Source organism: Manis javanica, chromosome 8 (assembly GCF_040802235.1).
Source record: "Manis javanica isolate MJ-LG chromosome 8, MJ_LKY, whole genome shotgun sequence".
In the NCBI taxonomy this organism is placed as follows: domain Eukaryota; kingdom Metazoa; phylum Chordata; class Mammalia; order Pholidota; family Manidae; genus Manis; species Manis javanica.
The window spans coordinates 6,300,808-6,314,378 of NC_133163.1; the positions used below are offsets into that span (position 1 = coordinate 6,300,808).

Sequence of the window (13,571 nt, forward strand, 5' to 3'; positions counted from 1 at the left end):
ATGACTCCATTTTATAAAGAAAGAAACGAGGGTTCAGAGACCCTCATAGGCTTGCTCAAGGGGAAAAGCATCAGCGTTCTGTGCCTCTCAATTGGGATAATACCTCACAAGGTCCATGTGGCTAACTCAATGTCCATATCCTTTAGAGTGCTAAGCTCTGGGTATAGGATGTGTGTCTATTCACTCACCAATCCATACACACATCCACGCTCCCATCCACCCACCCATCCACCAAACCATCCATCCATCCGTCTGTCCGTCCATCCATCCGTCCGTCCATCCATCCATCCACCCAATCGTCCATCCATCCACCCAACCATCCATCCATCCACCCATCCATCTACCCATCCATTTACATATCTATCCACTCACCTACCCACCCACCCATCCACCCATCCATTCATCCAGTCCATCCAACCATCCATCCACCCATTCACCCATCCAACCACCCACCTACCCATCCATCCATCCATCCATCCATCCGTCCATCCCTCCATCCAACCATCCATCTGTCTATCTACCCACCCACCCATCTACCCATCCATTCACCCATCCACCCACCCACCTACCCACCCATCCATCCATCCATCCATCCTTCCATCCAACCACCCATCTACCCATCCATCCATCCATCTACATATTCATCCATCCATCCATCCATCCATCCATCCATCCATCCATCCATCCATCCACCCATCCACCCATCCTTCAATCCAACCACCCATCTACCCATCCATCCATCCATCTACATATCCATCCATCCATCCATCCATCCATCCATCCATCCACCCATCCATCCATCCTTCCATCCAACCACCCATCTACCCATCCATCCATCCATCTACATATCCATCCATCCATCCATCAATCCACCCATCCATCCATCCATTGATGCATTCATGCATCCATTAACCCACCCGCCCATCATTTATGAGGATAGGCACAAACTAGTGAAATGAATGAATGCATTTATTCACTCAAGACATACTGAGTATTTGTCAGGCATATTTTAGGTGCTCAGTGAAAGATTTCCAGCTGCTTTTTTCTGAGATGTAGGAACAGATACATTTATACCTCTGATCAAGTGATTTAGGATATAAATAACTTAAAAATAACTTGATTTTAGAACCATAATGTGGTAAAATGGGAAGAGACATTTGCGCTCACTCTTATCCAGTGCCTTCCTCATAGGCGAGAATAATGGGCCCAGCTCAGGGAAGGCATCCTACAGCCCGTGGCCAAGCCTGCACTCGCCCCGTCTGCCTTCAGGCTTAATCACAGCATTTTACTTTCACAAAATAGCTGCTCTTCCCAGACGACTGAACGTATTAATTCAGGCTTCAAAGACAGGCATGAGTACAGCCAGATATGGACTTGGAAGAGAAGAAAAGAGGAGGGAGTCCTGACCATGTCCTCTCATTGATTTCCTGTGAGAGGGTCTCCCTGGTCCCATTTCCTGGATGGAAACCTGAAGCCCAGAGAGGAGAAACGACACCCACAAACATGCAGGGCCAAGCTCAGGACTCGGGCTGAACACCGTGGTGCTGCCCAGCAGGTGAGCGGTTTTGGCTGTAGCATCAGGGCACCTGGGTTTGAACACCACTCGTCACTTCTGTGTGGCTGGGGATTAAATGAGTAATACCATCGCTGAGCAGGGCACTGGCGCAGGGAAGTGCCTGCTGCTGGCTGGTATTAGAGAGTTATTATTTGAACGTCTTTGATTCCAGACCAGATCTGCCCTTGCTCCTTGGGTGACCTTGGGAAATCCCTTCTGGTCTTTGATCCTCAGTTTCCTTATGGGTAAATGGGGCTGACAGCACTCGCTCCATCTCCCCCAACTCTCAGAAGCTGATGCTAAGGGCTTGGCATCCTCCTCAGCTATCTCTATTTTTATTTCCATTTTTCTGTAGAGTTTGATAGAAAAAAGGGCTTTCAACCAGGGGTGGGGACCTGGCAGAGCTGGGAGTCAGCCCCTAGGAATTCTGGCTTTTGGCAATTTCCCCTGGGCTTCTCTGGAAATGTTGGGCTGCCACCAACTGTCCATGTTGCCTCATCTGGCTGGGCATTGCAACATCGACACAGTGTGAACTGAGCTGTCCTGGGAGAGCCGCCTTGCTCAGGAGAGCCCAGGAACCTCTCCTGGAGTGTCGTGCATGGGTAGGGAGACAGCAGCATGGGCTGGTAGTCAGGGGCCTGGGGCATGACTTCCCCCCCATGTGCCGTGGGGAAGCTGCAGGGGATGCCCTGGCCTCTCATGCGATGGGGAAGCCACAGTTGGGACTTCTGTGGCCTCCCAAGCTTGCTGGCAGGCACGGACCCAGCTGCTCTTCCTTGGTTTGCTGTCGACTTGCTGGGTGAACTTGGGCAAACCTGGGCCTCAGGGTTCCCATCTGTAAAGGGAAGTGATTAGACCTGGTCTCTATCACCTGTCACAAGTTTAAACATCTCCAAGTAGGGTTCTAGGCTCTTTTTTTGGCCCAGAGACCTGTGCATAGTGGGTTCCCAGTAGCTGGGATGTAAGTAAATGAATGAATGAATAGATGAATGAGTTTATCTTTGGCTTCTTTCCAGCCCAGAATGCTTTGTACCTGGACCAGCTCAGAGCTGAATTATCAGCAAATATGAGGGGGCTGCATAGCCCAGGTGTAAAAGTTTTTCAGAGAGCTTTGAGTAAGTGGATTAGAACAAATCAAATTAAGGGTTTATGAATTTAGCATTTTGCACTCAAAATATGGAGGAAGAGGAATCTTTTGAAATCAGACACATCTTGGCTAATGCTGGTGTAAGTGTTTTTTGGAGGTAGGGGCCTGGACATGGAGGCCAGAGCTCATGTGAAAAGGCAAATTCCCCTACAGAAGGTCAGGCCTGATTCTCTGAGATTCCCTCCTCTGCTGAGTGAAAAACACAGTTTTCATCAGCCCTGTATAAATTATGGCTGCTGAGAGCTGTAATTGGCAAAAGTGTGTTTTTAGCTCGTGACTCAAGGCTCACTCCGTGCTGGGGACTCTGCTCTCCGTGGCCTCGAGCCGGACTCCCTTTCTTCCTGGAACCGCCTAAGCTGCCCGCGGATCCCTTCAGTGGGGCCCCTGCCCTTTCCTCAGGGCAGCTGATTACACCTTCAGAAAGGTGAGCAGATGAGGCATTGGCTTCTAAGCTGGGGGCTTGGATTTGGACCCAGCACGTTATGCCTTTGAGCTTTATTGTCATTGCTCTTTGGGGCCTTACTCAGGTCATCTGAAGGGCTTTGGTGGCTGTCCCAGGAGCTAAATGGTCTCAGGAGGGTAGCTCTTGCTTCCTGAAAGCCGTGGACATGCTGCTCAGGACTGAACTTGTTTCTGGTTCCATCTGGAGGCCTTCAAGGACACGCCAAATTATGAAATATGGAAGATTTTCCAGGTGGGGAGCAAGGACTTTGTCATAAATCCTGGCCTTGTTTCTGGATTGATTGATCATTCATTCATGTTTGTGAGGCCATATTTATCTTCTCACACATGATCGTCTCAGTTCTTGATTTGTATCCCAGGCCTGACCTCAGAATGACTGCCCACAGGGTTGATGGGCACCCTGAGCAAAGGTGGGGAGATCCAGTGATGTGTGACATTAGGTGAGGAGTGCCTAGTATCACCCCTCAGAAAACCCCGCTTCCCTCCTGACACTTTGCACCCCTGAGGCCGACAGGCTGAGTCCTCATTACCCATCCTTGCTCATTTTCATGGTCCTGGAGGTGGGACTTTGCAGACCTGGTTGACAGATGAAGACACTCAGGTTCAAAAAGGCAAAGTGACATCTTTAAGCCAAGATGAGAGGCCGGGTGTCACTTTCCCTGGTCCAGACCTGCCACGGTCCGTCTGGAAAGACTGAGACAGGAGTCCAGGTGAATTCCTCCCATTGGTCACTGGCCAGCCCCCTCCCACTGACTGGCAGGGTCCAGGGGGTCCCCAAAATGGGACCAGTGAGTGTGAGCTACTCTCCGGGCAGGGAGCTGCACAGGGCGCTGTTCACACCCACGCACTCCTGTTTTCCCTCTTGGGGATGATTGTCCCAGGAGCTAGGTGCAGAGATGAAAAGATGTCACTCCACCTTTTCAGATACGTAGACCGGGGCGCAGAGAGAAGTTGAGTGTGTCGTTCATGATGACCCAGGCAGAATGCTCAGGAAGGCCCAGGCCAGACCGCAGCCGGTGTCTGCCCCTTGGCAGAATGGGGGCCCCAGGGGGCTGTGTGACAGTGCCTGTCAGTGTGTGGGGAAGGGCTTCACAGCCGAGGAGGCATGGGCAAAGTGGGCACCCCTCCCCTCGGAGGTTTCACAGCCAGCCTGTGGGGGACGAGGTGAAAACAGTGGGCCTCCCTCTGCCTGACTCCCCAGCTCCCCAGCTAGTGCGGCCCAAAGCCCTGTCTGGCTTTGCTTTTCTCTTCCCTGTCCTTCCCTTCCTTCTTTTCTTTTCAGCCCCTGTCCTTTCTGCATCTCCCACTGTGTCTCCCCCTGCTCAGGCTCTCTGTCTGTCTGTCCCACAAACCCCCCAACTCCACCCCAAATCACCAAAAGTCTAAGAAATGGGGCTTTAAGACACTGAGAGGCAATGCGCTCAGATCCAGTCTGAACAGCTGTCTGTCTTGGACCCTGTTTAGGGCCAGTGCGGGACTAGACCCACGATACTGTGATAACTGGCCCTGGGGTGAGGCCCTGTCTTCATTCACTAGCTGACACCCTGTAAAGGGTGGCACACACCTCAGGTGCTGGCGGTCTGTGTTGGCACCTGCCTGGTGCTCCGCATCCTGCCCCTGTCTCCTGGGACCACGGCCGCTTTTAACGTGTGCTGTTGGACTTTGGGCTTGCTTGTGACCCCTGGGCAGCTGGGTCCCACTTGCTCAGCTCCGTGCACCCTGATGGGAGCTCGGCCCGCTGCTGCGAGAGGAGGAGGCTGATGTTCCTCTCCATACAAACCGGCCAGCCGGTGGGCGCCTGCACTCATCTCCACAGCAACAGGGAAGGCGAGATCCACGGTGACTGCCTCACGTCTGCTCTCCACACAGAGCTGTTCCTGACGGACAGAGGGACATTGCTCTCTGACACAATGGCCACAGCAACACTTTTTAGGAAGAGTTTGAATGCAGTGAAAATGTCAGCTCCTTCCAGATACCTATGCTTCACTCTGACAGGGGACAATTTTTGTTCCCAGGACATGGTGCCTCTCCTTTCCACCGGCCGTAAGACTTACTGTTTTTAATGTAACCCTTCTTCCAGGATCTTAAAACATCTTCTAACCAAATAGTAATGATTCATTTCTGGACGGGACAGCAGAACTAGACGAGTGTTTGCAGTTCCCCCTGGCCGGTCGCCCCTTGATCTCCTCACCTCCCTCCCTTTCTTCTTACTGACCCGCCCGCTGTCCCGGGCCCCCTTCCCGAGCTCCAGTCAGCAGACGGGAGGGGCTGCTTGGTCAAAGACGCTCGTGTGGGTGGTCCGCATTGTGGAGGGCATTTTCTCTCTGCATCTCTGGCTCTGGGAAGATGGGCTGCTGACAGGAATGGGGACATCTTCCTGGGAGATTTCAAAGCACTGGAGACTCCACTGTTGATGGTGAGTTAAAAAGCAAAAAGAGGCAAAATATCCCAAAGGCAGTGTTTGGACAGGATCACCCGACCTCACCCCCTCTTAGCATTCAGCTTGCATGATCTCAGGCGTCGTGTCCTGGGACCATGAGAGTTTGCTGCTGATGGCGAGGAGGTGACACAGCAGGGAGGCAGGGAGGCAACTACTGTTTGTGGGGAGCTTACTCTGTGCCATGTGCTTCTTTTGTGCCCACAGATTTTGTTGCTCTGGGCCAAGGGTAGTGATGACGATGCCAGCAAACACATATGCGGGGCACTATAGGCTGGGGATTGTTCTCTGCTTTGCATTTCATGCTCGCAGCCATCTCATCAAGTGAGAACTATTAGTATCCAATTTTAAAGTAGAGGGTTTTGAAGCACAGAGATATCAATAACCTGGTCAAGGTCACACAGCTCAGATGTGATGAAGTCAGAAATCAAACCTAAATAGTCTGACTCCAAGGTTGGTGCCCTTATGAATTTTTCAGAATGCAAATTACTTAATGAGGACAGCCTCCCCACCCCCCACCAGAGTGTTGCTGGGGATGGGGGAACACAGGAGTGCTGCCCCCACCCCCAACATGCCTCTGTGGGCCATATCTCACCACAGCACATAAGCAGACCTCTGCCCTGGGGAAATGACAGCATGGGGCTCAGCCTGGGGTGGGTGGGGCAGGCCGTTACTGGTTCCTGTTGCTGGCACTCTTAGCGCGTCTTAGCCAGGAGCCCTATTGGTGTCAGAATCAGTGCGATGGAGTTCCGTTCAGTACACAATAAACGATGTCTTCCTTGCTCTGTGGGAGGCTTTCAGCCTCTACTAATTCTCACTTGGGCTGCTGGGTTGTGGAGGCCCTGCTGACGTTACTCCAGCCAGCGAGCCTGAAAGTGGACGGGCAGGTGCAGGGGACAGAGGTACCATGACTGTTAGGGGCAGGCTCTGGGCGCTGAGTGTGGGCAGGAGCGCCCGGGACTCTGTCTGGCCAGGGGTGTTCCCGGCTGGGTGTGTTGTCCGACGTACACTTACTCGCACTTTGCTTTGTTTTGTTTTCTTTCCCTCTTATTGACTAGTTCCCCTCCCTTCCCACAGTCCATGGAGCGGGCATTGACTCACACTTCCCCAAGGATGAGGCAGAGACCGAGTGGCCGCATGGCCCACCTGAGGTCGCAGGTGGGGAACCAGCACCCGTGTCACCCTCTCTGGTCGCCAGGCTCCTCCTCTCCCTTTTTCTGCCCTTCTCCTTCGAGTCTTTAGTGGAGCAGGGTGGGCAAGGAGACAGGACCCCATGGACCACAGACGCCTTCTCCTCATGATCTGCGGCAATGCGCCACGCCACGTTCCGAGGCTGCTCGCCGTTGCACGGGCTGAGTTTGGGACTGAATGTGGCAGCCCTTTTGGAGTCAAAATTTGCTTTCCTCTTGGAAAAAGGCTACTTCCTGATTGCTAGAGAAAGAGAAGAAAGTCTTTAAAAGCTCTGGTGTTCCTGTCGGCCTCCAAACCGTAGGCCCACATTTTGATGATTTAAGTATCTATGGATTAGAAACATGTGGTCTGTGTTTCTCCAGAATTCAAATGCATGTTGAACATAAAAAAAAAAAAGTCAGAGAAACAGTCTGGGTTTTACTCAATGCCCTGACTTTGAAAAATTGGCACAAGGTATTTGCCGAGTACAGGTTCCAAATGGGCCCCCTCCAGACCCTCCGGAAATGTCTTTAGTTGGTGTGGAGGCAGAAGGGATTTATGTGGCCCCCTACCAAGGACTGGACCCAGGTTGGCTTTCTGCAGCTCTGCATACTGCAGAGGCCTAAGGTTTGAGGAGAAAAATAAAGCTTCAACTTCCTCTCTTCCAGATCCCCCCTTCCACCCTAATTTTGCCCCAAGTCTATCAGCATCCAGACAGCCAATATGTATGGAGCCTCCATATGAGCCAGAATTCCTGCGCGGGTGCACGCGAAGCTCCCTAGCATGTTCTTTGTCATCCCAGGCTCTGTCTGACTGAGCCACTCGCTCACTGTTCCTGCCTGCCTGCCTTTGCCCCGGTGATTCCTCTACCTGCCCTCCTCCCGTTAGCCATTCACACCCACAAGATTCACTCCAGTGCTTTGTCCAGAACCCGGGCTCCACCAGCACTTGATGTCAAAGGACTCGGAGAGATTAGCCTTCTCCAGACCCGGGCCTGGTGGTGAAATCCATCACTGCTCCCCTTTAGACTCAGCATGTGGGGCTGAGCAGAGGGAGGCTGGCATTTGCTCCTGCTGCTAAGCTCCACCCCACCGTTCTGGGAGGGTTTTCTCTGGCCCCTTCCCCCTGTGCCTTGTTTACTGCAGGCAATGATTTTAGCTTAATAGAACAGGGGAGGAATTCTGCTTTCATGTGGTTGGGAAGCAGAGGCCCACACAGATATCCATGGAGTTTTATGGCCAAACCAGGGAGTTGGTAAATTTGTTGGGGAGAGCCCTGATCCCAACAGCTCTCTGGAAATAAGGCCTATAAATAGCTCCTGCCAGTCAAAGCATAACAATTTCAATCTTCCCACTGTATAAATAAACAGTATTGTTCAGGAGTTCTTCTTGGCTGCAGTTTTGGCCTGCACGTCTCAAAGGCTTGCAGACGATCCAGCTGGAACTTTCTGCGAAGGCAAGGGAGCTGACATTTGGGGAGTGACTACTGTGTGCCCAGCCTCCTGTGAGATATTTAACTAGGTAATCCCATCACCCTTCATGTTGACCCAAGAATCTTATCGTCCCATTCAACATGGGAGGAAATGGAGGTGCAGAGACAGCAGATGTGCCTGGGATTGCAGGCCGCTGAGAGGGAAATGAACCCGCGTCTGCTGGATTGCAGAGCCCTGGCACGTTCATGCGCTCTCGTCATTCTACAACAACCCTACAGGATCAACATTTTTTTAAGACTTGTGTTTTCCCTTGGTAATATAAATAACACATGTTCTTTTCTTTACAGGAAAGTTTGAAAATTTAGAAATGTAAAAAGAAAATTAAAATCACCTGTATCCTTGCCACCCAGAAAAATACATAAGTATGTTTTGTTTATGCTCTTCCGATGATGTTTAGACAGATAAGTAGAGAAATCTTAGGAAGACAGATGACCTTAACAATGCACATGCTGATAGATACAAATCTTTTAACACAGACTGAGGAATAGAGTAGATTGTGTTTTATAGGGTTGATTATTCATTTAACATTTATGGTATCATTATTATCCCCCATTTTCCTGATGAGGCATTTGAGGGTCAGAGAGGGGAAATTACTTGTCTCTGCTTAGAGGTGGATAGGAATCCCCTTCCTTCCTCCCGTCCTCCTCTCTCTCTGTCCCCACATTCAGGGGAAGATGCCATTTTGGGCACAAATCAACTAATCCATTTGCCTTTTCCCATATGTCCTGGATTGCTAAAGGTCTGTTTTCCAGTCCTGACTCTGACTTATTTGCTGTGTAGTCTTTAGACAACTCAGCTTTTAGGTTCTCTCATCCACAAATTGGGTACATTTGGACCAAAAGTTCTGGTGAATGTGAAAGTGGTGAAGAGCGCCCTGCAGATCATCCTTCCAACTTTGGGAATAGGTAGAGCATAGGTTTGGGCGTTGAGAGCTATCCGCGCCACCTATTTCTGATGGAAAGTCACTTAGTCTGTATCTCAGTTTTCAGTCTATAGCATTAGGACAGGGATCTCCACTTGGCGGAGCTGTTGTGGGGGTGATAGCTAAAATAACAGGAAGATATTTCTTGAGTTCTTGCTGGCTGTCATGAGTTGCGTTGAGGTGCTTTCACAAATTCATTCATTTAGTTCTCACAACAACTCTGTGAGGTTCAAAAAAGGTTATTATTCTCATTTTACAGATGAGGAAACTGAGACAGACTTAAGCTGCTGAGGATTGAAGTTACGAAGTTAGGAAAATGGAGCTGAGATGTATGAAGACACTTGGAAACTGATAATCCTTTTTCTGTATAAGACTAGAGCCAGGCTTCTGGTTGCACAAAGTTGATGTAAGGCATTTCTATGTATCATTGTTCCTCAAAATTTATCCCAGCCAGCAGAAAATTAAATGAAATAACTTTCTGCCTTCCTAAAAACAAGGAAAAATCATAATCCCTAAACACAGAAAAGAATGTGTTTTTTTTCAAAACCTGTAAATACAAAATATCAAGAGGGTGCCCAGAGCTGGTTCCCACCTCCTTGGACCTTGGGCAGGAAACACATTGCCCTAAGAGTGAGTCCCCCAGGATTAAAAGGCCAGTGACCCATTGATTATGACAAGATCATGCAGCACATGGGCAGGCAGTGTCCTCTGGAGGCTCAGTTTGACATCATGCAGGGATGGTATGGTGGAGGTACAGGAGAAACCAACCCCATGTGCCATTATCAGTACTCTGAGCCAGGGCTCCTGGCTTGAGGAATGTACGGAACACAAGGCAATGTGGAAGAAGAAAGGCAGGGTTTGCCCAGTCAAATGCAGAGACCTCCCCCAGTAAAGAAGAAGCCCCTCCAAGGCCAAATGGGAGAGAGACATATTTCAGGGCAAAGGAAATCACACGTAAGAATAGAAAATCTCCAGAAAGCAGGCTGTGCCCATGTTTGTGATGTCCCCATTCTTTACCTTTCTCTGCTCCAACTCAACAGAAGACTTGCTCCATTCAATACAAAAACGGTACATACCGGAACCAGTCTGTGATCTGTCAAACAAAAAAAGTAAAATAGCTATAAATGTGGAGGGAACAAAATCCATCATCAAAAGGCTGATAAAGAGAATATATAACAATAATTGCCTAAGAAAATAGTGGGAAAATTTAGACAGATATATCTCTATAGCATTGAAAATATTCCAGGAAGTATGATCTTTATAAGATTGAGCACAAGGAAGAAATTAAAAAACAGCATAAGGGAATGAAAGTGAACTGGCAGAATTTTGAGGTGAAAAAAAAAGTTATATAAATTAAAGGCCCATTAAAGTCTTTAAAAATGAGAATCAACATACTCAGGGACACGATGGCCAGGCTAACTAACAGGCCCTACTGGTGTTTTGACAGGACATTCAACATAGTGCAAGACTCCTCTATGTTGAAGGGCATTTAGGATTCTTAACCCCCATCCCTAAATGCCAGTTATGCACACCCCCACCCTGTTATTGTGTCATCCAAAGACAAACCCCCACTACTTTCAAAGTAGAAGGATATAAAAATGATTATAAAGATGATATTTATTTCTGATGGGTAGGGGACAAGAGAAATATTACAAACGCATAAATTTGTCTCTCTTCAGGAAGACCAGAACAAATGACACAGGAAAATATTAAATGATATAACTGAAGAAAACTTTATTGAACTAAGTGAGGGGCTGATCACAAGGTATAGCATGTGCCAGGAAAATGTGATACAGAATGAGCAGCATCAATACATACCTTTGTGAAAAGACTTAATTTCAAGAGTAAGGAAAGAATTCTGTTGGATTCTAGGAGAACATGCAAATTTTAAGACATAAAGGAGAAAAATAGGATTCTCTTCAAATTTTCTACAACTATAGTCAATGCCACAACATGAATTCCTACAAAGTGGTGAAGGTAGGAATAAAAGGCATGCTCCAAGAATTTTAAGCCAAGTTATATTGTCCTTCAAACATAAAGGTTTTTAGAAATATTGACAAGCAGGCACCAACTTTCAGATTGCAATACCTATGCCTTTCGAGGAAATTAAACACAGTTCAGTTCCCCAATTGAATGCTGTATTTTATTTTGCATTTTAAATCTATATCATATAAAGATGAACTAAAATAAATAATATAGGAATGATGACATCATGGTTAGATAGTGAACATCATAGTCACTAAATACAGGATGATGACTGACCAACTGAACAAAATGTAAGTATCATAAAGCTAGACAATAGTAACACAACTAAAAAAAATTGAGATGTAGAAAGAAGTATATGGTGTTAATTTCCTCTTCCTTCATAGCAGGGAGTTAATAATCTAAAATTAAAATATAATTTAAAGATGACCCCAGCTCAATGTATGCTATAATCTATTTTCTTAATCAAGAGGGATCTTTTAGGAAGGAAATTATATCCTGTAACTAGAGAAAATGGATCTTAAATGTCTTCCAATATTACTTTAGCTTTTTTTTTTTTACTTCTGTTAGATTCAAATAAAGAAAAATTGAGTGTTTTTAAACATTAAAAAATAGTGTACACGGTATGTTCCTATATTTGTCCCCTTATCTCTCTTTCATTTTATCATCTCCCCAACCCTTTTATTTATCTTTATACATAGACTAATAGCTGAAATTACGCTCCTCAAATATTGATGACCATTGTATCTGAGTGGTGGAATTTTTTTCTTTACTGGTTCTTTCATGCTCATTTTGAAATCCTGGAGTACTTTCACAATGATTATATATTAAACTCTTTAAGGAAATAAAGTCAGTCATCTAAAAAAATGATGCTATCACAATGGAAGACAAAGAGCTAGTTTTGTTTAATCTCCATTCTAAAGTAGGAGGTACCTATCTGGGCTGCCCATTCTCTGGACCTGAATTCTAATTTTGCCTGTAAATTGACCTTACCTATTCACAATGTCTCTTCCCAAAAGTATCTGAAATGCTTTACAACTCAGGTGAAGTCTAAAAGATATGGAGCCATACAATGGAATAAAGGACAAACATGTATGTGTTTAAGTTAATTGTAAAGGTTACACTTATTTCAGGACAGTGAGATGGTATTATAGACCCCAGTGGCTCTTTCCTTGGGATTTTTCAGACTTGGAGGCAGGAATGGTGAAAATAAATGCTCCTGTTGTGACTAATTTAGATACTGATTTGCTATCAACTGCTCATTCACTTCCCCTAATATCCCATAATAATAATATGCATGCAACTATAGTATCATTTAATGTTCCTTGTTTGTGCTCTGCCAAATACTTTCACACAGATGATCTCAGTAACAATTTATGGGAGAGGCATTATCACACCCATTTTACAGATCAAAAAACAGAGGTTCAAGTGTCTTTTACAGGAGTTTAGCTTCTAAGCTAGAAATCCGAATCAAGATCTTAATTTGTATATAGATGTTTGGGAACTAGGATGGTAGGACTAGCCTGTAGAGTTTATTTCCTAAGCCAATGGTGTGTTACTTTATGAAGCTCTGATACCCCTGAGGATATGCCATAGCCCCTCTATCCATCCATATCATTTAGATGGGGTTTACCTCATTCTACTAATCCAAGACTGTACAGGTGATTTGGACATGGGCTCACAGTGCAGTCCATTGCCCTGGACACCATGATGAGTTCAGGGATGGGCAATGGCTCCAGGCAGTCCATAGGAGTGAACACTGGGACTTTTCTGATGTGACCAGAAAGGAGGGATTCTTTTTTCTGTGATCATAATAGCAGCAAGGATGATGGAAGCCTGTATCTGCTAAGGACCACCACATGGATCCCAATAATAATGCCAACACAGAGAAAAACAGAGTCACGCACGAGGTGGAGATAGACTGGGTTCCCATTGCATTGCTGTAGCTTCTGGATCCAGCCATGCCTGAATCTATCCACCATGGACTCTGGAGATACATAAGACAATGAATCTTCTTTTTGCTTTATTGAGTTGGCTTTCGGTCACTTGAAGCTGAATGGCCCGTAGGCCTTTGGAAACTCCTCATGGGGCAGAGCAGAGGTAGCACCTAGATCTCCTGACTGTCCACGTGGACCCCTTCCACCAGACTCTCCAGGACACCTTGCAGTAAACTGACACAGTAATTCATTCTTCTTAGGGTGCAGCTTTGTGCAAGAGGAAGCCTTACTCTCTCACTTTGAACCCTGTGTTTTAGGAATGGCTTCCCAGGAACACTGAGCTGCAATAGATGAATGAATTACAACTGAAAGGCTGTCACTTGGCAAGTTTTGTTTTAAATGATCTAAATTAGAGGAATGGTTTTTCCCTTTTCATATGCATATAAAACCACTGCACTTTCCTGGT

The 13,571-nt window shown here is 47.0% G+C and overlaps 1 long non-coding RNA gene across 3 annotated transcripts in view; it reads left to right on the forward strand.

The window, feature by feature from the left end:
• Positions 1-13,571, forward strand: part of LOC140843236 (uncharacterized) — a 183,204-nt gene that overhangs the window by 28,718 nt on the left and 140,915 nt on the right. For 2 of the 3 annotated variants that reach the window (XR_012120835.1, XR_012120834.1), the window contains 2 exons: positions 8,551-8,625; positions 9,445-9,686. The exons of the other annotated variant lie outside the window; for it this stretch is intronic. This is a non-coding gene — a long non-coding RNA (uncharacterized lncRNA). Of the gene's footprint in view, positions 1-8,550; positions 8,626-9,444; positions 9,687-13,571 lie in introns of those variants that run through there. 3 annotated transcript variants of the gene reach the window in all.